This window comes from Plectrocnemia conspersa, unplaced genomic scaffold (genome assembly GCF_051122295.1).
Source record: "Plectrocnemia conspersa isolate PC_06_02 unplaced genomic scaffold, ASM5112229v1 ptg000001l, whole genome shotgun sequence".
Classification (NCBI taxonomy): Eukaryota; Metazoa; Arthropoda; class Insecta; order Trichoptera; family Polycentropodidae; genus Plectrocnemia; species Plectrocnemia conspersa.
Window position 1 is genome coordinate 10093552 of NW_028277165.1, and position 24833 is coordinate 10118384.

General features: G+C 53.3%; 1 long non-coding RNA gene and 1 pseudogene across 1 annotated transcript in view; both read right to left on the reverse strand.

The window, feature by feature from the left end:
• The window catches only part of LOC148238738 (uncharacterized), a 477006-nt gene that overhangs the window by 436645 nt on the left and 15528 nt on the right, over nt 1-24833 (reverse strand). The gene's annotated exons all lie outside the window — the stretch shown is intronic.
• LOC148238779 (large subunit ribosomal RNA) lies at nt 16837-18097 on the reverse strand (annotated as a pseudogene).

Genomic DNA, 24833 nt, shown 5'->3' on the forward strand with positions numbered 1-24833 from the left:
CCGACTCACAGAGACATGGTGGCCACAAAGAAGAACTTCGAGTCGTTCCGCAAGTTTTGCAAGGCATACGCCTGCCGAGAAGACGTCCGTCCTCCGTAGGGCGGGCGCCCATCGCCAACAATTAGAGAATCTTCCTTCCCTAAAAAGTCTAGGTACAATACTAAAAACCTCAGCTCGCGCGCCGGATTTCGACAACGACCTGACGCGCGACGCTCGCCAACTAAAAACGCCTTTACTAATACTAGCTTAATAATTACCATAGCAAAATAATATGTTAAATAAATCAAAACCCAATTTAGTTTCAGAACAGGTGCAGCCGTACGTGAGACGACACCTCATAAATAACCAATGCCATTTCTCCACACCCTCAGAGTCTTAAACACTACACAAATACACGCGTCACTAGCTGACTAAACAAGACGACACATCAGAACACGACGGACGCACCTCGCCACAAAAACGACGACAGGGGCGGGGTTAGCAATGCAAAGAGCGAGCCTCCCCCGTTATACGAAATTCGGATACAGTCTGCCTTCTGCAGCGTACAATCGAACACGCGAGCGCGACAGCGCGCTACCAACACACACATCTCTTCCTAGAGACACAAAGACAGCGGAGCACGACCCCCCCGTTGCCTTTACCCAACCGGTTCTTATCCTTCCTCCGTCTCCAACAAAAGATAGTGATGCCGGGAGACCATCAGTAGCTCCGGACCAGGACACCGGTCGCAGTCGTCCATCGGGACGACTCCGGCCGAGACGTGGAAGCGGACCATCGGCTTGCCGATGGGAAGCGGTTGTGCTCAGTGCTAGGGTTGCAAAAGAGCCGATAGGTAAGGGCTTATACACAACCTGAGGATGCGGGTGGGAGCACCCGGGAACCCGTCGTTCCCTTACCTAGAGGTCGTGCTCTGACAGTCGAGCCGTGCGGACGTGTTCTACGGACGCTCCGTGTTTTTTGATTGCTGAGGCGGCACTTCTGCTCCGATCTCCTTGAGACTTCACAGAGACCTTCACAGGCAGTAGGCGGTTCTTCCGACACCAGCTGGAGAAGAATCGCGTAAAGCTAAGTGGAGTTTCGATAAAATAAATACTTCGCGCCCGCGCGCGGCGCGGCCATTTTGACAGCTGCGAGAACGTAAATATATCAGGTCACTACGGGCCCGGTTTTCTGCCCCGGCTGACCGTAGAGGTACTAATCGACGCGCATTAATTCAGGGATCATTTAGAGACCATAAAACCCGCGAAAGGATTAAAAATAAGCCCGCTACACTTCTCGCAAAAAGGTAAACAAAGGCATTTTCGCCCGAAACCCACGCCCGATTTCGGTTTTTTGCCGGGTCGTGGTCGCGTCAATTTTGCGCCCCGGCTTACCCGAGGCATTTTAATCGAAGCAGGGGATCCTTCTGATTCCCTAGACGTAACGCAACATGAGCGCTACCCCGGCCCCCAAAAAGGGGGCCCTAACGACCAAGAAAAAAAAGCGGATGTCAGACGCAACCCCGCCTACCCCAGCAGGATCAGAGGAAACTATCACCGCAAAGGTGAAGAAACCAAGGAATAGATCGCCACCTACCGAAACCCGCTCACCCCCAGCGACGCGCAGCCCCTAATCGAGCTCCTCAAGCTCATCCTTTTCGCTCGAGGCGGAAAGAATGAGGAAGCAAAGCCTCGAGGAAAAAAGCAAACTTTAAGAGCGGAGCCTAAAAAACAAAAAGAGACCAGTAAGGGAGGATTTCCCCGCTCTGCCCACGACAACTACCAAAAACCCGGAGGAGAAGAAATCTCCCCCCGCCCCACCAGCAGCCGCCCAAGAGCCCCGCAAGAAAGCGGAGGCCTCCACCAAGGAGCGCCTCGCGAAGGTCCTCGAGGACCTTGCAGGGGCAATAGAGGCCCAAGACCGGCTCCCGAGAGCCGGAAAGAAGGAGCTTCAATCGTTCCTCGTCAAAATCGAGGAATTATTCAAAGAAACTGAATCATCGAAACCCGGGCCAGCCGCCCCGCTTATAACAAACGACCTCGATCGTCGCCTCAGGGCTATAGAGAGCCGCCTTCCCCCCCCCGCCTACGATGGCAAGCATCGTTAACGAACTGAGAGGAGAGGCCCCTCAGGCCCCCCGCCCCGCCCAATCGGCAATCTCCACAGCCGTGGTCTTAACACCAATAGGAGACATCAACAAAAGCCCGAAGGACACAATAGAGTCCTTCAAAAAAGCAGTGAATCCGGCAGCGGTGAAACTACACGTGAGGGGAGTATTCCCGGGAGCCGGGAGCCGGCAACACGGCGACAGTCCTAATCAAGGACAGAGAGGAGGCCGAGAAGCTGGTCGCCCTCAATGAGAAGCTCGCAAAGGTGGGCATCAAGGCATCATTACGCGGACTGAGAAATCCGCGCGCCATCGTCCACGATATCCCCTCGGGGGTCAACAATGAGGACCTCCTGGAGGCACTCTTCCACCAGAACGTGGAGGAGGCGATCCCGGATATGAAAAAGGAGGACTTCCTCCAAGAGACCCAAATAGTCACCCGCCTCAACACGAGGGCTAAGGACCGGACCCACGCAGTCCTGTCTCTCCCCCCGAGCGTCCACAGGGCGCTTGCCGCGAGAGGGACGTTATACGTGGGCTACTCCGCCCACCGCATCAGGGACCACATCAGAGTGGTCCGCTGCTACAAGTGCCACTTGTACGGGCACACAAGTACCAGGTGCAGAGCAGAGAAGCTCTCCTGCACCTGGTGCGGAGGAGCCGCGCATGAAAACGGCGATTGCCTTAACAGGGACAAGCCGGCGAACTGCGCCACGTGCTGCCGCCTAAGAAGGCAGCACGAATCTCCGGCCCACAGGGCTGGAGACAGAACCTGCCCGGCCTACAAGACCGCATTGGCAAGGGAACTAGCTAACACAAATGGCTAGTCCTCCCAACAAACCAATTAGAGACATCAGGATCGCCCAGCAGAACCTTCACCACTGCAGAGACGCAATGGCAGAATTCAAACTCAACCTGTTGGAGAACAGCATCGACGTGGCCCTCATCCAAGAACCATACACTTATATGGGAAAAACGGCAGGAATAGGCGCGCGAGCGAAAATCTTCGAGATTCAGCCCGCGGGAGCCGCGATCGCCGTTCTTAATCCGACGCTGCGCGCCACTCTTTTGACGCAAATGTCAAACGAGTGCCGAGCGGTCGTCCATTTATCAGCGGAAGAGGTCGATATCTACGTGGTATCGGCCTACTTCAAATTCGGAGACTACATAGGCACCCACATCGACGGCCTTACGACGACTCTAAACGCCCTCAGGGGAAAGAACGTCATCATAGGAGGCGATTTCAACGTCCACTCGACCATCTGGGGCGATCCAGATGAGAAAAAATATAATAGAAACTCGGTAGTCAATAGACAAATGGAGGACTTCGTCATCGCCAGCGGCTTATCGGTCGCGACGAGCGAGGGCCCCTCCGAATCAAGTTACTACGGCCCAACGGGCGAATCGACGCCGGACGCCACCTTCTATAACCTCGAACCGCGACTAGGATTGGCGGACTGGAGGATCCACACCGAAGCGTGCCTCTCGAACCACAGACTTATAACGATGCGGATTCACCGCAGGCGCGAAGAAGAGAAAAACGCAAGCACCGCACGCCAAACGACGCGCACGATCCTCCCCGGAAGATTCAAAATCGCGAAAGCGAATTGGACCGAACTGGGGAGAGATCTAGGAATAGAACTCGACGAAGCCGCGAGAACGCTCAGACCCAGCCCCGAAGCCAAAGCATAGGCGCTTCAAATGGCTTTAATAGCCGCAGCCGAGAGAAATCTGCCACGAAGTAAGCCACCGCCCCTGCGCAAAGCTAAACCCAAATGGTGGTCCCCGGCCCTCACGGAGGCCCGTAAAACGGCCAACCGAGCTCAACGCCTTTTCGCGAAGGCGGTGAAAGCCAGAGGGTCGAAAATGGTGACCAGCGAAACCCCGAGCGATGACCCCTTCAGGGCGATAAGACGAGAATGGAGAGGACACATCAACAAATACAAGTCCCTCATTCGCACCGCCAAACGAAATCACTGGAGAGAATTTGTCAAGAGAGAGTCGGACGAGAACGTGTGGGGCGGCCCATACAGATGCGTAAAGATGAGCAGCCGAGCGGCGACCTCGCTAGCGGACGTCAAAAACCGGCACGGTGTTTGCGCAATCGACTCGATACAAGCGGCGGAGAACGTCCTTGAGGCACTGCTTCCGAGAGACCCGACCGAGATGGACTCAGTCACGCAGAGTGCGATCAGAGCACGAATGAACGAGGAGGTCGACACCGCGCAGTCGGAACCGGTGAGGCGGTCCGAGATCGGGGAGGCCCTCTCTCGCATGCGAGAGGGGACCGCCCCGGGATTGGACTGCATCACCGTCACCATTTTAAAAAAATGTTGGGAGATAGCGGGACCGATCCTGGAGATAGTCTTTGAGGAGTGCCGTTCCGAGGGAGTCTTTCCGGGCTGTTGGAAGCCCGGAAAGATGGTGATCCTCACTAAACCCGGGAACAGGGACCGATCCGATCCGAAGGCGTACAGGCCGATCACGCTCCTCCCGACCATAGGCAAGCTCTTCCGTCCCCATCGTCACGTACGCCGCGAGCGTATGGGCCGCAAAAGCGGCAAAAGGTCTCCCTCAGAGATTGCTGCTGAGGACTCAGACCGCCCCGTTGCGTTTTACCACCAAAGCATTTAAGACAGCTCCGAATGCGGCGCTCCTTGCGCTCGCCGGGGTCGAGCCCATCGACCTTACGGCGCAGTACAGGGCCGCCGTTTTTCACCTTGAGCAAGGCAGAGATGCAGAGATCGACGGGAGAAAATTGACTCCTCCGGGCGGAGAGCCCACCGCCGCAGCTAAGCTAGCCCTGATCAAAAGACTCGGGAGGGCGGTGGTGCTCGGCGCGTGGCATGAAAGATGGAGGCTTGCCGACACTGGCAAGCTGACATACAGGTTACTTTCGGAAATTGCCGAACGACTAAAGAAACATTGGCTGAGACCGGATTTCGATACCACACAAGAGCAACGCTATTAGCGGCCCTAGAGCTCAAAGAAGAGGGCCCTCCGACTCACAGAGACATGGTGGCCACAAAGAAAAACTTCGAGTCGTTCCGAAAATTTTGCAAGGCATACGCCTGCCGAGAAGACGTCCGTCCTCCGTAGGGCGGGCGCCCATCGCCAATAGAAAATCTTCTTCCAATAAAAATCTAGGTACACCTGACACAGCCCGCGCGCCGGATTACGACTACGATCAGACGCGCGACGCTCGCCACCACAAAATGCCCTGAACAAACACTTCTTAAAATAACTAACAAAGCCAACTTACTTTATGCTAACTCAAAAATTCTACTCAGTTTCAGACAGGTTCTACCGAGCGTGAGACAACTCCCATAAACTAATTACTGCCTTTTCTCCACAGCCTTAGAGTCTTAAACTCTACACAAATACACGCGTCACCAGCTGACTAAACAAGACGACACATCAGAACACGACGGACGCACCTCGCCACAAAACGACGACAGGGTCGGGGCTCGCAAAGAGTGAGCCTCCCCCGTTACACGAAACTTGGATACAGTCTGCCTTCTGCAGCGAACAACTAAACACGCGAGCGCGACAGCGCGCTACCAACAAACACATCTCTTCCTAGAGACACAAAGACAGCAGGGCACAACCCCCCCGTTGCCTTTACCCAACCGGTACATATCCTTCCTCCGTCTCCAACAAAAGATAGTGATGCCGGGAGACCATCAGTAGCTCCGGACCGGGATACCGGTCGCAGCCGTCCATCGGGACGACTCCAGCCTAGACGTGGAAGCGGACCATCGGCTTGCTGATGGGAAGCGGTTGTGGTCAGTGCTAGGGTTGCAAAAGAGTTGATAGGTAAGGGCTTATACACAACCTGAGGATGCGGGTATGAGCACCCGGGAGGCCGTCGTTCCCTTACCTACATTATTCTATCGGCTAGAGGCTCTTCACCTTGGAGACCTGCTGCGGATATGGGTACGAGCCGGCGCGACATCTCCGCGTTGCCCTCACATGAATTTTCAAGGTCCGAGGGGCCGATCTGGACACCGCCGCATCGGCGATGCTCTTTGCGCTCCGAGCCCTATCTCCCCGCTATAGGATTCCTTCTTCCGGCATCCGGAGGAGGAATTCTCACTCCACCAACCGTGGCCGGACGATCCCTTCGAAGGTGAAAGATCGCAGCCCTACGCTGCGCCACTGGCTCCACGCCCGCGAGCACCAAAAGTAGGTCCGAAGGCGCCGTGGAGTATGCTGCAGTAAGGGTCTTTAAAGGGACACTCTGCGGATTATTTAACGCGTACCACAGCACACCACGCGACGCCTTCTTCGCAAATGCGCTAGACGCGTACGTGACTATGGGAATGTACACAGCCTTATACATTACAAGCTTCGTCCGGAAGTGCAACCCCCACTGGTTGCCACTTAGCCGGACGAGCTTGCCGTACGCGTCGCGACTTTTTTGGGCCGCTTGTCGAATGTGGGCGGCGGGATTGAATCCGCGGGAGACAAGTAGGCCCAGGTAGCGGGCGACAGGCACAAACTTGACTCTGTGGCCATTAAATAATACTTTAGAGAGTCGCTCGTAATCCAGCGAGCCCCTAAGCATAACCGCGCAGGTTTTGTTATGGGCAAAGGTAAGTTTATTAGTTTGGCACTAGGAATCTAAGGATAGAAGGGCTGTCTTGGCCCGAGATTCGATTTCCTTTCTGCTATTGGCGTGAATCAACAGCAAGAGGTCGTCGGCATAAGCCATCAGGTCACAATGCAACGGTAAGGGCTCCATGAGGACATCGTCAAACATGACGTTCCATAACAGGGGACCCAGGACCGAGCCTTGAGGACAGCCTCTTGCCAGGGTCCTCCACACCAAGGACTCACCTGCGTCCATCATTACGCTTCGACATTCGAAGTACGAGCTGATTAAACTTATCAAGTCTCGTGGGACCAACCTCGACTTCAGGGAGTCAATGATGCGAGGCCACCAGGCGCTATCGAAGGCCCCTGAGATATCGAGGAACACTCCGACGCAATACCTGTCTGGTAACGCGTCAACTCTGATCGATAGATCGTACATCGCATCATCCGTGCAGAGACTGGGCCTAAAACCAAATTGTCGCTCCGATAAGGGAGCGCAATTCCGACAATGGTCTTCGATTCGGGTCACAAAAACCTTCTCCAACAGTTTTCCTAGTGCAAGAAGGAGACTAATAGGACGGTTTGCCTTGGGACTCGCTGGGTTCAAGGCCCCCGGCTTTTTATTGATAATCATCTTCCCGGATTTCCAAATATCCAGGAAGGAGCCTGTCGCTCTACAGCTTTCAAAAACTGCCACGATTCTAGGAGCCGCGACCTTCCACGATCTATGAATGAGATCGCCGGTCACGCAGTCAATGCCCGGAGAGGCTCTCACACGCAAGCGCTTGAGAGCACTCTCCACCTCTGACTCGGTTATGGGCGCTGATGGAGGAGTCCTCGCCTCTGATAGTGGCCTGATGTGGGGAGTCAGCTGAAGCTGGATCACCCGGCATCAAGGCCACCAAAATGTTGGTCGCAGCCTGACATGAGTCAATGGCGCACACACAGTGTTTGTCATTGATACCCGACATCGCCTGGATGTTTGGGCAAGGGTCTATGTTGTTAAATAAGGAATCTAATTGATTAGTTAAAAGTTGATCAAATTTCTCCCAGTTCGCCCGCCGAAACGAAACCGCTTGGGAAGCAGGCTCCGCTAAGAAGACGACGGGGAGAAAGGGATGTTATCGCTACAGGGAGAGACCGCGGTCAAGTCAAAAGTGATGAGTCGATGATCGGAGAGGCACTCCTCGGTGTGCACTCTCCAATATATAAAATTTAAAGGCCTAGCTAGGGAATAGAGCGTCGCATCCGAGGTGGACTTGCCAGTAGCCGAGACGTAAGTCAGCACCGGTTTCCCCACGCCAAACGCGACACTTAATCTACTGCTCAGCACAAAATTGACCACTGCAGAGTTGCTCACAGGATCCCTATTACGGTGAGCCTGCGAGGTGTCACCCCACAGTTGATCGTGGGCGTTAAGGTCAAAGTGAATGAAAGACCCTCAATATGAGCCTCACGTGGGTCGCCATACTGAAAGTAAGCCGACACCACATGAAGACTCATATAAGGGGATGACAAGTGAACAACTGCGCGCCACTGATCTAAAAGGTGTCTCAGAAAAGTGACACACAGATCACTGTTATACACCACAATAGAGGCGCCCGCTGGCTGGATCTCGTAGATCTTAGCGTCGCAGCCGGCGCCTGTAGTTCTACCGGAGAGGGTGTAGGGCTCCTGAAGGAGCGCCACATCCACTCCAAGAGATAGGGCCCTATAACAGAACTCCGCAGTGGCCACTCTAGACCTGCGGAGATTCTGCTGGGCGAATTTGAGAGACCTTGTAGGGGGGTTAGCCATTGATGGAGGCCACCTCCCTGGCTATGGCTGCTCTATATACTGGGCAACATTGGTCCCCAACCCTATGGGCCATGGACAAGTGCTGCTTTTTTAGACGGCAACACGACGCACAAGCCACCTGCTTGTCCTTATTGGGGCAAGAGGAGCTCTCGTGCGTCTGTAATCCGCACCAATTGCACGAGGCTTGAAGAGCCCGGCAATTCTGCGCAGAATGCCCATATAGTTGGCACATATAGCACCGCATGACCCTCACGTGGTCACATATGCGGTGTGCCTGCATACCTATATATACTAAACTATTTTTAATTAACAATGCATGATGGGCTGGAGAAAGAGACACTACAATATAGCGGGAGTTGGGATTTTTTGACATTAAACTAACGACCACTTTGGAATTTTGAAGAAACTCTGATTTGACTATGTTGGAGGAGTCCTCAATATTTTGCTCATATATCGAGGTTAGAAGATCCTGGTCATCCTGAGCGTCATTAGGGACGTTTAGGATGATCACCCTAGGGTTTTTTCCACCCTGTAAAGACATTTATTCCCACTTTTTAAAGTACCGGGTTGAGGCCCACTATGCGTTGGGCCTCGACCCTATTCGCAGCTATTAGGTTAGTGTAATTTTTGCCAGTTGTCGGGATAATTTTCTTAATTTGCAGTTTTTCTGCTGACGGATTAACTGTCATTTTGAATGCAGCAACTGTTTCTTCAGATGTCTTAATTAAATCTTTAGTTGGGATAATGCGAACTAAAGATGAAGTCATTGAGGTTTTAAGAGGAGCTTGGACTGTGCCTCTCATCTCCCCGACAATGCTAGCCATTGTGGGCTTCGGGGGAGCCAGCATGCGCTCAATGCGCGCAACCGTCAACTCCAGCTTACTGATAGCCTAGGTTTGAGGAGTTTCAGAAGCGACTGGAGCCGCCGATTGCACGTAAGAAGAAAGACGGGCCACTAATAGGTGTAGTATCCGTCTTTGGGAACTTGAAATTCTCTCCAAGGAGTCGACATAGTCGTCGAACTCCTTGGAGATGGCAGCTACTGAACGGGAAGAAGAAGAGTTGTCTTCTTTTGATTTAGAGAGAGGAGGGAAGTCCTCTCTCGCGCGCTTAGGAGCCGCCTGAACCGAATGGGGTGACACCGAAATCGCCCTTTTACCTGGAGAATCCACTAGGGATGCTGAAGATGGGCCCTGGGCAGGTGGTTTGGCGGATCCCGCCGTTGCTTTTGGGTCCCTGGACCTAGTGACGGGACCCTTTCTCAGTTCAGGGAGGGAAGTAGGAGCAGAGGGCGGGTCTGTCTCCTCGTCACCTCCTGTTTTGGAGCAGGCCCCCTTTTTGGGGGCCGGCTGCTTAGACATATTTAAATATTTACAAATAAAAGACTTTTTAAAGAAAAAGACTTATAAAAATAAAAATAGTATAAAATAGAGCTCGTGACGCTTTCTAACACTTATAAAAAGCAGAAAAGCGCCACGAGCAAAAACTAAAATAAAACTTAAATAAAATCCACTCGTGACGCTTTCAAATTCATAAGAGTAGTGCGAAAGCGTCACGAGTAGTACAAGTATACAACTAAAAAATAAAACCAACACTCGCAACGCTTCAAACGAAAGCGTCACGAGCGATTTTCAAATATACAAAAAGAAAAAGAAAAAAAAATAACCACCACCAAAACTTAAATCTAAATATTAAAATTAAAAAAAAATAAAGTTTGGCAAACCCTGCGGGCCCAGCGGTTGAGGGTCCCTGCCTTAGACTTCGCCCACAGGCGTGTACGCCCAAATGGGCGTCACTCGTGCGTATTGTTACCAGCACACACTAATTATTGTCACACACTACTATGTGTTGTCACAATGTCAAGTTCAATAAACTGTCGGGCGCGGAAACGCCGGAAATCCTGGAGCGATCCCCCCAACACTAGTGTCGTTAGAACCGCAACCAGATTCTGCTTACGCTAGACAATTTCCAGCCCTGTAGGAGCTCTAAGGACGCTACAGGAGCCGATTAAGCGGGAGCGCACAACGCACGCGTTCACACTCAATGGCTACCGGAGCGCGACTGAGTAGATAGGGACAGATGAGAATCTCGTTAATCCATTAATGCGCGTCACTAATTAAATGACGAGGCATTTGGCGTTGCAAAGGTCCTAGCGCATACTGGACAAATTGAATCAGTCGCGCCTATATTCGTCTGACGAGGTCGAGGATCCATCCGTTAGTATTGTATCAGCAGGTCCCGCGGGCGGCGGTCCCGCGGGATTCTGCTTCTTTTTAGTTTTATGCTTGCTAACTTTGCTGATACAGCCGCATGGGATGTTAGCCCATGCGCCTTCTAAGCCTCCTCCATCGATTACTCCGCTTCCCACTGGGGAGGTAGGTAGGCTAATGGGTTGTCGCCAACCCTTTGGAGCGGCCCAGCTAGTCACCAAGTGGATCTAAACTGGGATGCAAACTAACGACACTCTTTGACAGGCCTGTGCTGCTTAACTTCGGTGATCGGACGGGAACCGGTGTTTCCAGCATGGCTAAAGCCGTTAACTCACTCCCTCCTCTTTTATCCGGGCTTGGGACCGGCAAGAGTGCAGTGGCGTCCACACTCCAGGCAGAGTTAAGAGAGTCATAGTTACTCCCGCCGTTTACCCGCGCTTGCTTGAATTTCTTCACGTTGACATTAAGAGCACTAGGCAGAAATCACATTGCGTCAACACCCGCGAGGGCCATCGCAACGCTTTGTTTTAATTAGACAGTCGGATTCTCCTTGTCCGTGCCAGTTCTGAGCTGACCGTCGTCCGGCGGCCGTACAGGCTTTAATGAGCGACAACGCGGCCCCGGGGCGCCGCGAAGCGTCCCGGGCGTGCCGCCGCCTGCCACACAGCGCTACTACCGATGGATATAGACGAGTGGTGATCGAGGCAGGCGGAAGCTTAGTCTGGAAGACCCTAGAGAGAGGATGCCCGCAGGGCTCGGTCCTCGGACCGATTCTGTGGAATGTCCAGTTCGACGACGTCCTGGAGACCCCTCTGCCCCACCACTGCGACCTCATTGCGTACGCCGACGATCTGTTGCTCTTAGTGAGCGCCGATAGCCGAACCGGCCTAGAAATTAAAACCGAGACAGCACTGTCTACCCTGCTCGCCTGGGGCAAGGAGAATAAACTCTCTTTTGCCCCCCACAAGACACAAGCTGTGCTGCTGAGAGGATCCTTGGACCCAAAGAGACCCCCCCAAATATGCATGAACGGACACAAAATTAAATTCGAACTAAAAGCCCGCTATCTGGGGATGATAATATCCAGGAACTTTGACCCATGCGTTCACCTGAGAATGGCAGGAATGAAAAGTAGAAATGCAATGTGCAGGCTGCATCGCCTAGGCGGAAAGCACTGGGGCCTTAACTTCAGGGCGAAGGTGATAATGTACAAAGCCATTTTCGTCTCGATAATCACGTACGCGGCAAGTGCGTGGGCCGAAAGATCTTCCCGCGGACTACCGAACACCATCCTGCTGAGAACGTGCGTGATGGCCGGCGTCGAACCCATCGATTTAACTGCCCAGATGAGAGCCGCGGTCCACCACCTCGGAAGAGGCCGCACGGCCTTAATAGCGGGCAAAAGGCTCTTCCCTCCAGTGGGAGAGCCTAGCCCAAGTGCCGCTCTGATGACTATCCGGCGCGTCACTCGCGCTGCGGTGCTAGAAGAGTGGCAAAAACGCTGGAACGAGTCCGCAACGGGACTACTGACCAAAAAGTTCCTCCCCCTGATCTCAGGGAGACTCAGGTGGTTCCGTTGTGGATTCCACACCTCACAGTTCATGACCGGCCACGGAGCTTTCCGGGCCTATCATGAACGTTTTTGTTTAAGAGACCGCTCCGACTGCCCCTGCGGCCACGAACTACAGACGTCCGAACACATACTATGGGACTGCCCAATGATGGACGAGGAGAGAGCAGTCCTACACTCCAACCTCGAAATCGAGGGCGATGGCCCTCCACAACACAGACATCTCGTGGCCACGAAGGGAAATCTTCTGGCGTTCGAGAGATACTGCGCCGCATATGGCGCCCGCACAGACGTCCGTCCTCAATAGGACCACTTATTAGCCCCTTAAGGGCCACCCGCGAGCTCTCTTCTCTCATCGGAGTGAGCTAGGCAGCAGAAAAAAAATAAGAAAAAGGAAATAAATAAAACAAGCACAAAGGATGAGTTGATGAAATAAATATTTTTCTTTCCAGGATGCGTAGAATCATTTCTCTCCCGTAGAGACCCCAGGTACGCGGAGCGCGACTGCCCGCATACCTTCCCTCCCCCCACATCCCCTATCCAACCTCCGTCTCCAAAAAAGATAGTGATGCCGGAGACCATCAGTAGATAAATCGCGACGGTCTACCCGTCCAGGTCGTTCACGTGACGACCTAGGAAGGAGGCCTGGTCTAGCGCCTGTATGCAGGCGCGAAAGCCAGGCTAGGTACATCCGGTCGCTCATGGGCCGAAACTCCTGAGCCTGATGCGACCGTGGAAGGAGGGCGTGGGCCCATGGACCTTCCACTACCGATGGATGATTTGGTGAGGTCTTCGGACTGGCGCACGGACGCCGCTTCGGCGGCGTCCGACGCATCTTCCTCGAGTCTTTTACAAATGACCTTCTCGAAGAGCTTGCCTTGGGAAGGGAGGGGCGTTATCAGTCTGTACGCCTTCGGGTCCGTTCTGTCCCTGTTCCCGGGTTTGGTGAGAATTACCATTCTTCCGAGCTTCTAACAGCCCGGGAAGACTTCCGCGGAACGGCACTCCTCGAAGACGATCCTGACAACCGGTCCCACTGTCTCCCAGCATTTTTTAATTAACGTGACGGTGACGCAGTCCAAGCCCGGGGCCGTGCCCTTTTCCGTGCGCTTAAGGGCCTCCTCGAACTTAAACCGCGTCACCGGTTCCGACTGCTCGGTGTCAACCTCCTCGTTTATTCGTGCTCTGATCGCACTCTGCGTGACTGAGTTCATCTCGGTTGGGTCTCTTGGCAGCAGTGCCTCAAGGACGTTTTCCGCCGCTTGTCTCGAGTCTATTGCGCAAACACCGTGCCGGTTTTTGACGTCCGCTAGCGAGGTCGCCGCTCGGCTGCTCATCTTCACGCATCTGTATGGGCCGCCCCACACGTTCTCGTCCGACTCTCTCGTGACGAATTCTCTCTAGTGGTTTCGTTTGGCGGTGCGAATGAGGGACTTGTATTTATTGATGTTTTCCCTCCATTCTCGTCTTATCGCCCTGAAGGGGTCGTCGCTCGGGGTTTCGCTGGTCACTATTTTCGACCCTCTGGCTTTCACCGCCTTCGCGAAAAGGCGTTGAGCTCGGTTGGCCGTTTTACGGGCCTCCGTGAGGGCCGGGGACCACCATTTGGGTTTAGCTTTGCGCAGGGGCGGTGGCTTACTTCGTGGCAGATTTCTCTCAGCTGCGGCTATTAAGGCCATTTGAAGCGCCTCTGCTTTGCTTCGGGGCCGGGTCTGAGCGTTCTCGCGGCTTCGTCGAGTTCTATTTCTAGGTCTCTTCCCAGTTCAGTCCAATTCGCTTTCGCGATTTTGAATCTTCCGGGGAGGATCGTGCGCGTCGTTTGGCGTGCGGTGCTTGCGTTTTTCTCTTCTTCGCGCCTGCGGTGAATCCGCATCGTTATAAGTCTGTGGTCCGAGAGGCACGCTTCGGTGTGGATCCTCCAGTCCGCCAATCCTAGCCGCGATTCGAGGTTATAGAAGGTGGCGTCCAGCGTCGATTCGCCCGTTGGGCCGTAGTAACTGGATTCGGAGGGGCCCTCGCTCGTCGCGACCGATAAGCCGCTGGCGATGACGAAGTCCTCTATTTGTCTATTGACTACCGAGTTTCTATTATATTTTTTCTCATCTGGATCGCCCCAGATGGTCGAGTGGGCGTTGAAATCGCCTCCTATGATGACGTTCTTTCCCCTGAGGGCGTTTAGAGTCGTAATAAGGCCGTCGATGTGGGTGCCTATGTAATCTCCGAATTTGAAGTAGGCCGATACCACGTAGATATCGACCTCTTCCGCTGATAAATGGACGACCGCTCGGCACTCGTTTGACATTTGCGTCAAAAGAGTGGCGCGCAGCGTCGGATTAAGAACGGCGATCGCGGCTTCCGCGGGCTGAATCTCGAAGATTTTCGCTCGCGCGCCTATTCCTGCCGTTTTTCCCATATAAGTGTATGGCTCTTGGATGAGGGCCACGTCGATGCTGTTCTCCAACAGGTTAAGTTCGAATTCCACCATTGCATCCCTGCAGTGGTGGAGGTTCTGCTGGGCGATCCTGATGTCTCTAATAATGTTGGTGGGGGACCTAGCCATTTGTGTTGGCCAGCTCCCTCGCTAATGCCGCCTTGTAGGCTGGGCATGATCTGTCCCCGGCCCTGTGAGCTGGGGACTCGTGCTGCCTTCTCAGGCGGCAGCACGTGGCGCAGTTCGCCGGCTTGTCCCTGTTGGGGCAATCGCCGTTTTCGTGCGCGGCGCCTCCGCACCAGGTGCAGGAGAGCTTCTCTGCTCTGCATCTGGTACTTGTGTGCCCGTACAAGTGGCACTTGTAGCAGCGGACCACTCTGATGTGGTCCCTGATGCGGTGGGCTGAGTAGCCCACGTATACTGTCCCTCTCGCGACAAGCGCCCTGTGGACGCTCGGAGGGAGCGACAAGACCGCGTGGGTCCTGTCCTTCGCCCTTGTGTTGAGGCGGGTTACAATCGAGTAGTGTTGGAGGAAATCTTCCTTTTTCATCTCCGGGAGCGCCTCCTCCACGTTCTGGTGGAAGAGTGCCTCCAGGAGGTCCTCGTTATTGATCCCCCAGGGGATATCATGAGCGATGGCGCGCGGGTTTCGGAGTCCGCGTAGGGATGCTTTTAGTCCCACCTTTGCTAGTTTTTCGTTGAGGGCGACCAGCTTTTCGGCCTCCTCTCTGTCCTTGATGAGGACTGTTGCCGTGTTGCCGGCTCCCGGGAATACTCACTGCCTTATTAAAGGACTCTATCGTGTCCTTTGGGCTTTTATTGGCGTCTCCAATCGGTGTGAGGACCACGGCCGTGGAGATTGCTGATTGGGCAGGGCGGGGGGGCCTGAGGGGCCTCTCCCCTTAGCTCGTTTACGATGCTTGCCATCGTAGGCGGGGGGGGGGGGAAGGCGGCTCTCTATAGCCCTGAGGCGTCGATCAAGGTCGTTTGGCCCGGGGCGGCTGGCCCGGGTTTCGTTGATTCTGCTTCTTCGAATAGTTCCTCGATTTTGACGAGGAACGATTGAAGCTCTTTCTTTCCGGCTCTCGGGAGCCGGTTTTGAGCCTCTATTGCCCCTGCGAGGTCCTCGAGGACCTTCGCGAGGCGCTCCTTGGTGGAGGCCTCCGCTTTCCTGCGGGGCTCTTGGGCGGCTGCTGGTGGGGCGGGGGGAGATTTCTTCTCCTCCGGGTTTTTGTTGGTCGTAGGCAGAGCGGGGAAATCCTCCCTTACTGCTCTCTTTTTGTTTTTGAGGCTCCGCTACTCAGCCCCGGCCAACCGGAGGCACACCATAGGACGCGCAAGGACTTAAACCACCCGTAGATATAATAAAATAGCCGAACCGCGAAATAATAAGCCCGTAAATATACTTTTAAAAAACGTAAACAAAGGCCCAAGGCGCTTCCAAAACGCGTCCTTCGAGCTGTCAAAATGGCGTTCGCGCGGCCACGCGGGGGCCGTTAAATAATGTAAACCGCAATATCTCCACTTTGCTTTGGTAGAATCGCTTGCTTAATGTCTCCGTCTCTTCGTCTCCAGCTCCGGAAGGTCCTCGTCAAAGATTCGGCACGATCGGGGCTGGAATGCCGCCTCAGGAGTCGAAACACGCGGAGCGTCCGTAAAGCACGTCCGCACGGCTCGACGTTCAGAGCACGACCTCACGGTAAGGGAAATTGGCAAGTTGGATCCGTAACTTCGAGATAAGGATTGGCTCTGAGGGCCGTGGCGCGTCGGACTTGGTCGGGAATGGGAAATCGATCGAAACGGGGTGGTTTCCGCGAGCTGTAAGCGCCGCGTAACGAGAGTCGGGTTTAATGAGATTAACTTCTCAGCCTCGCTCCTGTCCTTGATGAGGACAGGAGCGTTGACGGAGGTGACTCCTGTCGAATATTCAAGCGAAACGAAAAAGAGCGTCGCTCGTGACGCTTTCGCGTTCGGCTCGAAAGTTTCGCTTTCTTAAATAAGCGCGCGAAAGCGTCACGAGTGATTTTCGAGCGTAAAAAAAACAAAAACAAACACCCGCGCGCGGCGGCGGGTGTCTGTTTTTGCGTTCGCCCGCCCGAGAGACGACGAGTGCGCTGCGCGTGCGCGACCCTTCCTCTTCTCGGACGAATCTCTTGGCGTAGGGCTGAGTCTCAACGGATCGCAGCATGACGCTGCTCTGCCGGGCACAACCCCCTGCTAGGTACGAAGGTCGTCTGCGGACGATTCCGAGTTCCGACGTCGAACGTAAGCTTGGTCGGAGCCTTTTTCTGTTGGGGTGCCGTTGCGCCGGGACGTTTAACCGCTGTGCGCAGTGTGCGTATCACCCCGGCTCGTCGGTCTTCGACGGCGGACCGCCGTGAACGGCGACCGCCTGATAGGACTGTGCGCAGTCACATTGTTTAGAGCCTTTCGACTCGCGAAACTCACATTACGTATCACCGCCCGATTTGCCTAGGCGGGATACGGCCTTAGAGGCGTTCAGGCCTAATCCTGTGGACGGTAGCGTTGCACCACCGGCCGGTCGACCGAGTGCGTGAACCAAATGTCCAAAACTACCGTTACTCTCGTACTGAGCAGTATTACTATCGCAATGATCGGTCATCAGTAGGGTAAAACTAACCTGTCTCACGACGGTCTAAACCCAGCTCACGTTCCCTTTTGATGGGTGAACAATCTAACGCTTGGCGAATTATGGCTGGATAGGAAGAGCTGACATCGAAGGATCAAAAAGCGGCGTCGCTATGAACGCTTGGCCGCCACAAGCCAGTTATCCCTGTGGTAAATTTTCTGGCACCTCTCGCTGAAAACTCTTCACACGAAAGGATCGATAGGCCGTGCTTTCGCAGTCTCTATGCGTACTGAACATCGTGATCAAACCAGCTTTTGCCCTTTTGCTCGACGCGAGATTTCCGGCCTCGCTGAGTTGGTCTTAGGACACCTGCGTTATTCTTTGACAGATGTACCGCCCCAGTCAAACTCCCCGCCTGGCAGTGTCCTCAGAACGGATCGCGCGGGAACGCGGCGACGTTCGGCGGGCGCCCGCGACGCCTCGCGGCGCCGCGGGCTGACCGCCGTGACGCACGACGCCGACCGGCTCGCCGCCCCGTGCACGTTTGGCGCTAAAAAACCGTAAAGCTCGACCGCGAAGTCCGGCGCACGCTCTCCGCCCAACAGAGTAAGTAACGAAACGATGAAAGTAGTGGTATTTCACTGTCGGTGCGCTTGCGCACCCTTCCCACTTATACTGCACCCCTCATGTCACCTTACAGTACCAGACTAGAGTCAAGCTCAACAGGGTCTTCTTTCCCCGCTGATTCTCCCAAGCCCGTTCCCTTGGCAGTGGTTTCGCTAGATAGTAGATAGGGACATTTAACACTCTATTACATATTCCTTTGCGTGCGCCACTGACAATTGTTGGTACTAGAGCCCTACGAGGCCGACCTCAACGGGCGAGCCCCGCGGTGAAGCCGCGGGAGCGGTTGCTCACCCCCCGTAGTGCTGGTGTAGCGTTTGACCAGTAGCCGCCGAGAGATCCACACCTCTCTGTCGCACTGTAGGTTGGAACGAAGGCGTGCGGTGCACCAACGTTCGGGGAGGTTGGAGGGTGGTCTAGGAAAAGGGTGGAGGTTTGGGGATAGCGGGCGTTGGGAGAGTCGCGCTCCGCTATGAAAAAGGAGAGTCTCAGAAGGAGACCCTATATATTGTAGGACAATAAATTTAAAAAAGACAAGTTGAGTCAGCTCCAGTCTGGTACAAACATTTAGAAAAGTACAAAAGACAAAAATAAAAACGAAAATTAAAGTTAATAAGACATATACATCCATACAAGCTATACAAACCACCAGACTAAAAACCAAAAACAAAAAACAAAAGACTAAGGACTAAAGTTTAAGACTAAAGACCAAAGACTAAGGACTAGTGAGCGGCACAGAGCGGTACGCAGTCCCACAGGATGTGCTCCGAAGTCTGATCCGCATGGCCACAGGGGCAGTTTGCAATTTCCCTGCGTTGGATTCCATGCAGATAAGACCCGAAAGCGCCATGCCTAGTGAAGAGCTGCGTCGTTGCAAAATTACAATAGAACCAGCGCTTCTTGAGACGTTCCTTGACGCACGGGAAAAATGATAGGTTAGGCGACCCTTGTTCGACGAGCACCAACGGGACTGCCACTCGACCTCCGCAGACTCTCTCACCGAGTTTAGGATCGCCTGGTCTCTTAAGGAGGGTCTTAGCCCGGTATCCGGAAGAGGGATTCTCACCCCACCAACCGTGGCCGGGCGATCCCTTCGAAGGTGATAGATCGCAGCCCTACGCTGCGCCATCAGGTCCACTGGCTCCACGCCCGCGAGCACCAAAAGGGCGTCCGAAGGCGCCGTGGAGTATGCTGCAGTAAGGGTCTTTAAAGGGACCCTCTGCGACTTGTTTAACGCTAACTGCAGCATGCCACGAGACGCCCTCTCCGCAAACACGCTTGACGCGTACGTGACTATAGGAATGTATATAGTCTTATACATTACAAGCTTCGCCCGGAAGTGCAACCCCCACTGGTTGCTACTTAACCGGACGAGCTTGCCGTACGCGTCGCGACTCTTTTGGGCCGCATATCGGATGTGGGCGGCGGGATTGAATCCGCGGGAGACCAGCAAACCCAGGTAGCGGGCGACAGGCTCAAATTTGACCCTATGGCCGTTAAATAAAACTTTGGGGAGCCGCTCGGAATCCAGCAAGCCCCTCAGCATAACCGCGCAGGTTTTGTTATGTGCAAAGGATAACTTGTTATCTTTGCACCAAGAATCTAAGGATATAAGGGCCGTCGTGGCCCGAGATTCGAGTTCCTTTCTGCTGTTGGCGTGAACCAACAGCAGGAGGTCGTCGGCATAGGCAATCAGGTCACAATGCGGCGGAAGGGGCTCCCTGAGGACATCGTCAAACATGACGTTCCATAACAGGGGGCCCAGGACCGAGCCTTGAGGACAGCCCCTTGCCAGGGTCCTCCACACCAACGACTCACCTGCGTCCATCACCACGCTTCGACCTTCGAAGTACGACCTGATTAAACTTATCAGGTCTCGTGGGACCAATCTCGACTTCAGGGAGTCGATGATGCGAGGCCACCAGGCGCTATCGAAGGCCCCCGAAATATCGAGGAACACTCCGACGCAATACCTGTCTGGTAACGCGTCAACTCTAATCATAAGGTCTCGCATCGCGTCCTCCGTGCCGAGACCCGGCCTAAAACCGAATTGGCGCTCCGATAAGGGATGCGCAATTCCGACAGTGGTTCTCGATTCGAGCCACTAGTACCTTTTCCAATAGTTTTCCCAGTGCGGGAAGGAGAGTTATGGGACGGTATGCCTTGGGACTCGCTGGATCCGAGGCCCCCGGCTTTCTAAGAATGATCATCTTACCGGACTTCCAAATGTCCGGGAAGGAGCCTGCCGCTCTACAGTTTTCAAAAATTGTCGCGATTTTTGGAGCCGCGACCTTCCACGATCTCCGAATGAGATCGCCGGTCACGCAGTCAATGCCCGGAGAGGCCCTCACACGCAAGCGTCCGAGAGCACTCTCCACCTCAGACTAGGTAATGGGCGCTGATGGAGGAGTCCTCGCATCCTCGCGATACCGGGCTCTCATTAAGGCCTGAGACGGGGAGTCAGCAGAGGCTGGATCACCCGGCATCAGGACCTCCAGAATGTTGGTCGCAGCCTGACAGGAGTCAATGGCACACACACCGTGACTGTCAACGATACCCGACAGCGACGCCATCGCGCGATCGGGCATCATGACGCCCCGGTAGTGGCGGCCCCAGACGTTTTTGACGCTCTCTCTCTCAACAAAGTCCCTCCAGTGACGCCTTTTTGTAGTCCTGATGAGGGATTTATACTTGTTGCGAGAAGACCTAAACACTCCTCTGATTCCAACTAAGGGATCTTCAGAAGGAGCGGAGCCATCAAGAGTTAACCTACTAAGCCGTTTTACTTCGGCATAATAGGCCCTCTGAGCCCGGTTGGCCGCGCATCGAGCTTCCGTCAAGGCCATCGTCCACCATTCCGGTCTATTACGAGATGGCGGTTTCGTTTCATAACGCGGTATCGACCCATCAGCCGCCGACAAGATCGCGGTCTGGAGGGCTTCCGCCTGGACATTTGGGTTTGGGTCTATATTGTTAAAAAGAGTATTTAGTTGATTAATGAGAAGGTGTTCAAATTTCTCCCAGTTCGCCTTACCTAAGCGAAACCGCTTTGGGAGCAGACTCCGCTCAGGAGACGGCTGGGAGAAGGGGATGTTATCTCTACTGGGAGAGACCGCGGTCAAGTCGAAGGTGATGAGTCGATGATCGGAGAGGCACTCCTGAGTGTGCACTCTCCAATTTGTGAAAATTAGTGGCCGAGCTAGGGAATAGAGCGTCGCATCCGGGGTGGACTCGCCAGTAGCCGAGACGTAAGTCGGCACCGGCTCCTTCATGCCGCACGCGACGCTCAATCCGCTGCTCAGCACAAAGCTGACCACTGCGGAGTTCCTCACAGGATCCCTGTTACGGCGAGCCTGCGAGGTGTCAACTCACAGTGGGTCATGGGCGTTAAGATCGGCGCCGACCACAACGCTGCGTCCAGCGAGAGCATCTAAAGCGGATGAGAGGCCCTCGATGTGAGCCTCACGTGAGTCGCCATACTGAAAGTATGCCGATATCACATGAAGACTCACACCAGGGCGTGACAAATGAACCACTGCACGCCACTGATCAGAGAGGTGTCTCAGAAAAGTGACGCACAGTTCGCTATTGTACACCACAATAGAGGCGCCCGCCGGCTGGATCTCGTAGATCCTAGCGTCGCAGCCGGCGCCTGTAGTCTTACCGGAGCGGGTGTAGGGCTCCTGCAGGAGCGCCACATCCACTCCTTGAGATTGGGCCCTAGAGCAGAACTCCGCAGTGGCCGCTCTAGACCTGCGGAGATTCTGCTGTGCGAATTTAAGAGACCTTGTGTAGGGGCTAGCCATTTATAGTGGCGACCTCCCTAGCTATGGCTGCTCTGTATACTGGGCAGCACTGGTCCCCAGCTCTGAGCCGGGGATAAGTGCTGCTTTTTAAGTCGGCAGCATGACGCACAAGCCACCTGCTTGTCCTTATTGGGGCAAGAGGAGCTCTCGTGCGTCTGTGATCCGCACCAGTTGCACGAGGCTTGAAGAGCCCGGCAATTCTGCGCGGAATGGCCATATAGTTGGCACTTATAGCATCGCATGACCCTTACGTGGTCACGGATGCGGTGTGCCTGCATGCCTATGTAAATCAGATTTTCCTTTGTTAGAAAGGAGTGACAGATAGGGGGGAGGGAAACAACAACATGTCGATGATTTGAAACTCTCGACTGAAGGCGCACAATTATCTTTGATTTTAGTACGAAATCTTCTTTAGAAATATCTAAAGATCCCTCAATGTTCTGTTCGTAAATCGAGGTTAAGAACTCCAAATCGTTGAGGGTTTCGTTGGGAACGCTTAAGATTATCGCCCTCGGATCTTTTGTGCCTTGGATGGTGGCCTTTAGCCCAGCTTTCTCCAAGGTCGGATTCAGGGCAACGATCCTTTGGGCCTCGGCTCTATTAGCCGCTAAGAGTCCAGTTGAGTTCTTACCCATAGTGGGCAGAACCTTTTTAATTTGGAGCCTTTGTGTTGTTGGATTTATAGCTTTGGTGAATGCCGCAACAACTTCCGCCAAAGTCTTAATTTTATCATCCAAGGGAGTTAAGCGCACCATGGATGAGAGTGTTTAATTCGTTAACTATGCTTGCCATTGTTGGCTTAGGGGGAGACACTATGCGCTCAATTCGCGCGACCGTAAGCTCCAGTCTCCTGATTGCCTCAGACTGAGGGGTCTCAGAGATAACCGGAGCCGCCGGCGGCACGCTATTAGAGAGACGAGTTATCCATTGGTGAAGCTCACGCCTCTGTGCGCTCGAAAGTCTGTCCAGGGAGTCAATGTATTCATTGAACTTCCCGGAAATGATGTCAAAAGATTCTATCTCATCTTGAGATTTCTCGGGTAGGGAAGGGAAGTCCTCCTTAGCCCGCTTTGGAGCCGCTTGGGGTGATGTTGAAAGAGCCCTTTTTCCTGGAGCCTCTGCTGTTAATACAGCAGAGGACCCCGCAGAGGAGGAAGAGGCCAATTCAATAGGCCGAGTGTCCCCTGACCTAGTTAAAGGTCCTTTCTTTTGCGTCTCAATGGAGATAGGAGCCTTCGAAACAACTTAATCAGCTCCCAAAGCTCCTGTTTTAGTTCGGGCCCCCTTTTTGGGGGCCGGCTGTTTAGACATGCTTAAGAATTAAAATTTAATAACTACAAAAAGACTTATAAAAATGAAGCAAAAAATATAAATAAATAAAATAAAAATGAGCTCGTGACTCTTTCTGATCAGCAAAACGCCACGAGTAAAGACTTAAATAAAATAAATAAAAAATTCGCTCGTGACGCTTTCGCACTACTCTAGATTTTATAAGTGCACGAAAGCATCACGAGTGGTGCTAATATACAACTAAAAAAAACTAAAAAAAAATAAAATCACTCGTAACGCCTCAAGTGAAAGCGTCACGAGCGATTTTGGATAAATAAAAAAGAGAACCGCCCGCGGCGCTTCAAATGTAAGCACCACAAACGATTCTCGAATATACAGATTACCACCACCAAAAAAATTAAATATAAAATAAAAGTATTATTAAAAATTAAAAGAGTTGGCAAACCCTGGCCACAGTGGTTGAGGTCCCCTGCCTCTGACTCCGCCTCTAGGCGTGAACGCCCAAATGGGCGTCACCCGTGCGTATTGTTACCACTGACACTGCACTTTTATTGTTGCACACTTAGATGTTATTGTCACAATTATTGAACGAGAAACTGTCTGGCACGAAAACTCCGAAATTGCTGGAGCGATTCCTTCCACACTAATGCCGTTGGAACCGCCGCCAGTCGGAGCACCCACGAGACACTTTCCCAAACTCTGCGAGCAGCAGGGACGCTTCTGGAGCCGATCGTGTGGGAGCGCACTACGCACACGTCCGCACACGATGGCTACCGGAGCGCGACTCTGAGTAGATAGGGACAGATGAGAATCTCGTTAATCCATTCATGCGCGTCACTAATTAGATGACGAGGCATTTGGCTTTTTTTTTTTTTTTTTTCTCTCTAATTTCTTTTACAACCGTACCCCCACACGCTTGACGGTTGCTTCTCGCGTGTGGGGAGGCTGCTCCAGCCCAGAAGATGGGGCTTACCGCGCCTACGGATGGGTCCTGGTCCTCGCTCGGGTGGTAGGTCCTTTTCTTGCAGTAGGTGTCCTCGCTGTTGTCTGGTTCCAAATTGTCCAATTCATGTGACTGCCTATCAGCACTCTTCGCGTGACGGAATGCAAAGTCGGAGTCCTCACACCTAATTTTCGCAAACTTCGGTGCGATTCTCCCGACCAAACACCCCGCCACGAAAGAGTAACCGACGAGAATTGCACAGGTGAGTCTACCGGCAAGCCCATGTACACAGCAACGCACGACTTAATATTTGGGATGTCCCTGTAGTAGGACAATTTCCTCTCGTGCGCGCTGTTTAGCGGTGTTGTACCGGAAACCACCTGAGCATCTAAGACAGTCACATGACCATCTATGACGGCTACAATATCGGGTTCCCTCAGCCCGATAGACGTGGAGGGATGTGGCTCTTCAACAACGCGGTAGCCTTTCTCCCTCAGGCTCGTAGCAATCATTGTTGCTACCGCGTTGTGCCGTTTAATTCTCCCCCCGTGCGTACGGTGGCATATTTGAATTACGTGAGCGGCAGTTTCGGTACTTTGACACCCAGCTCTGCAATAGGTGTTTTCCTGCCAATCATGGATCAATCAATTTATCTCTCGATACACTTATGAAATTCATACCTACATACGGTGGAAATCAAAAGGTTCTCTATCCTTTTATTAACGACTGTGACACAGCGATAAACCTCTGTTCCTTAGAACTACAACCAATTTTACTAAAATACATAATTCATAATGTCACAGGCAAAGCTAAATATTCCATAGCGAATTTTCAATATGATTCTTACGAAGAATTTAAAGAGTTCTTAATCTCCTCGTTCAGAGAAAATA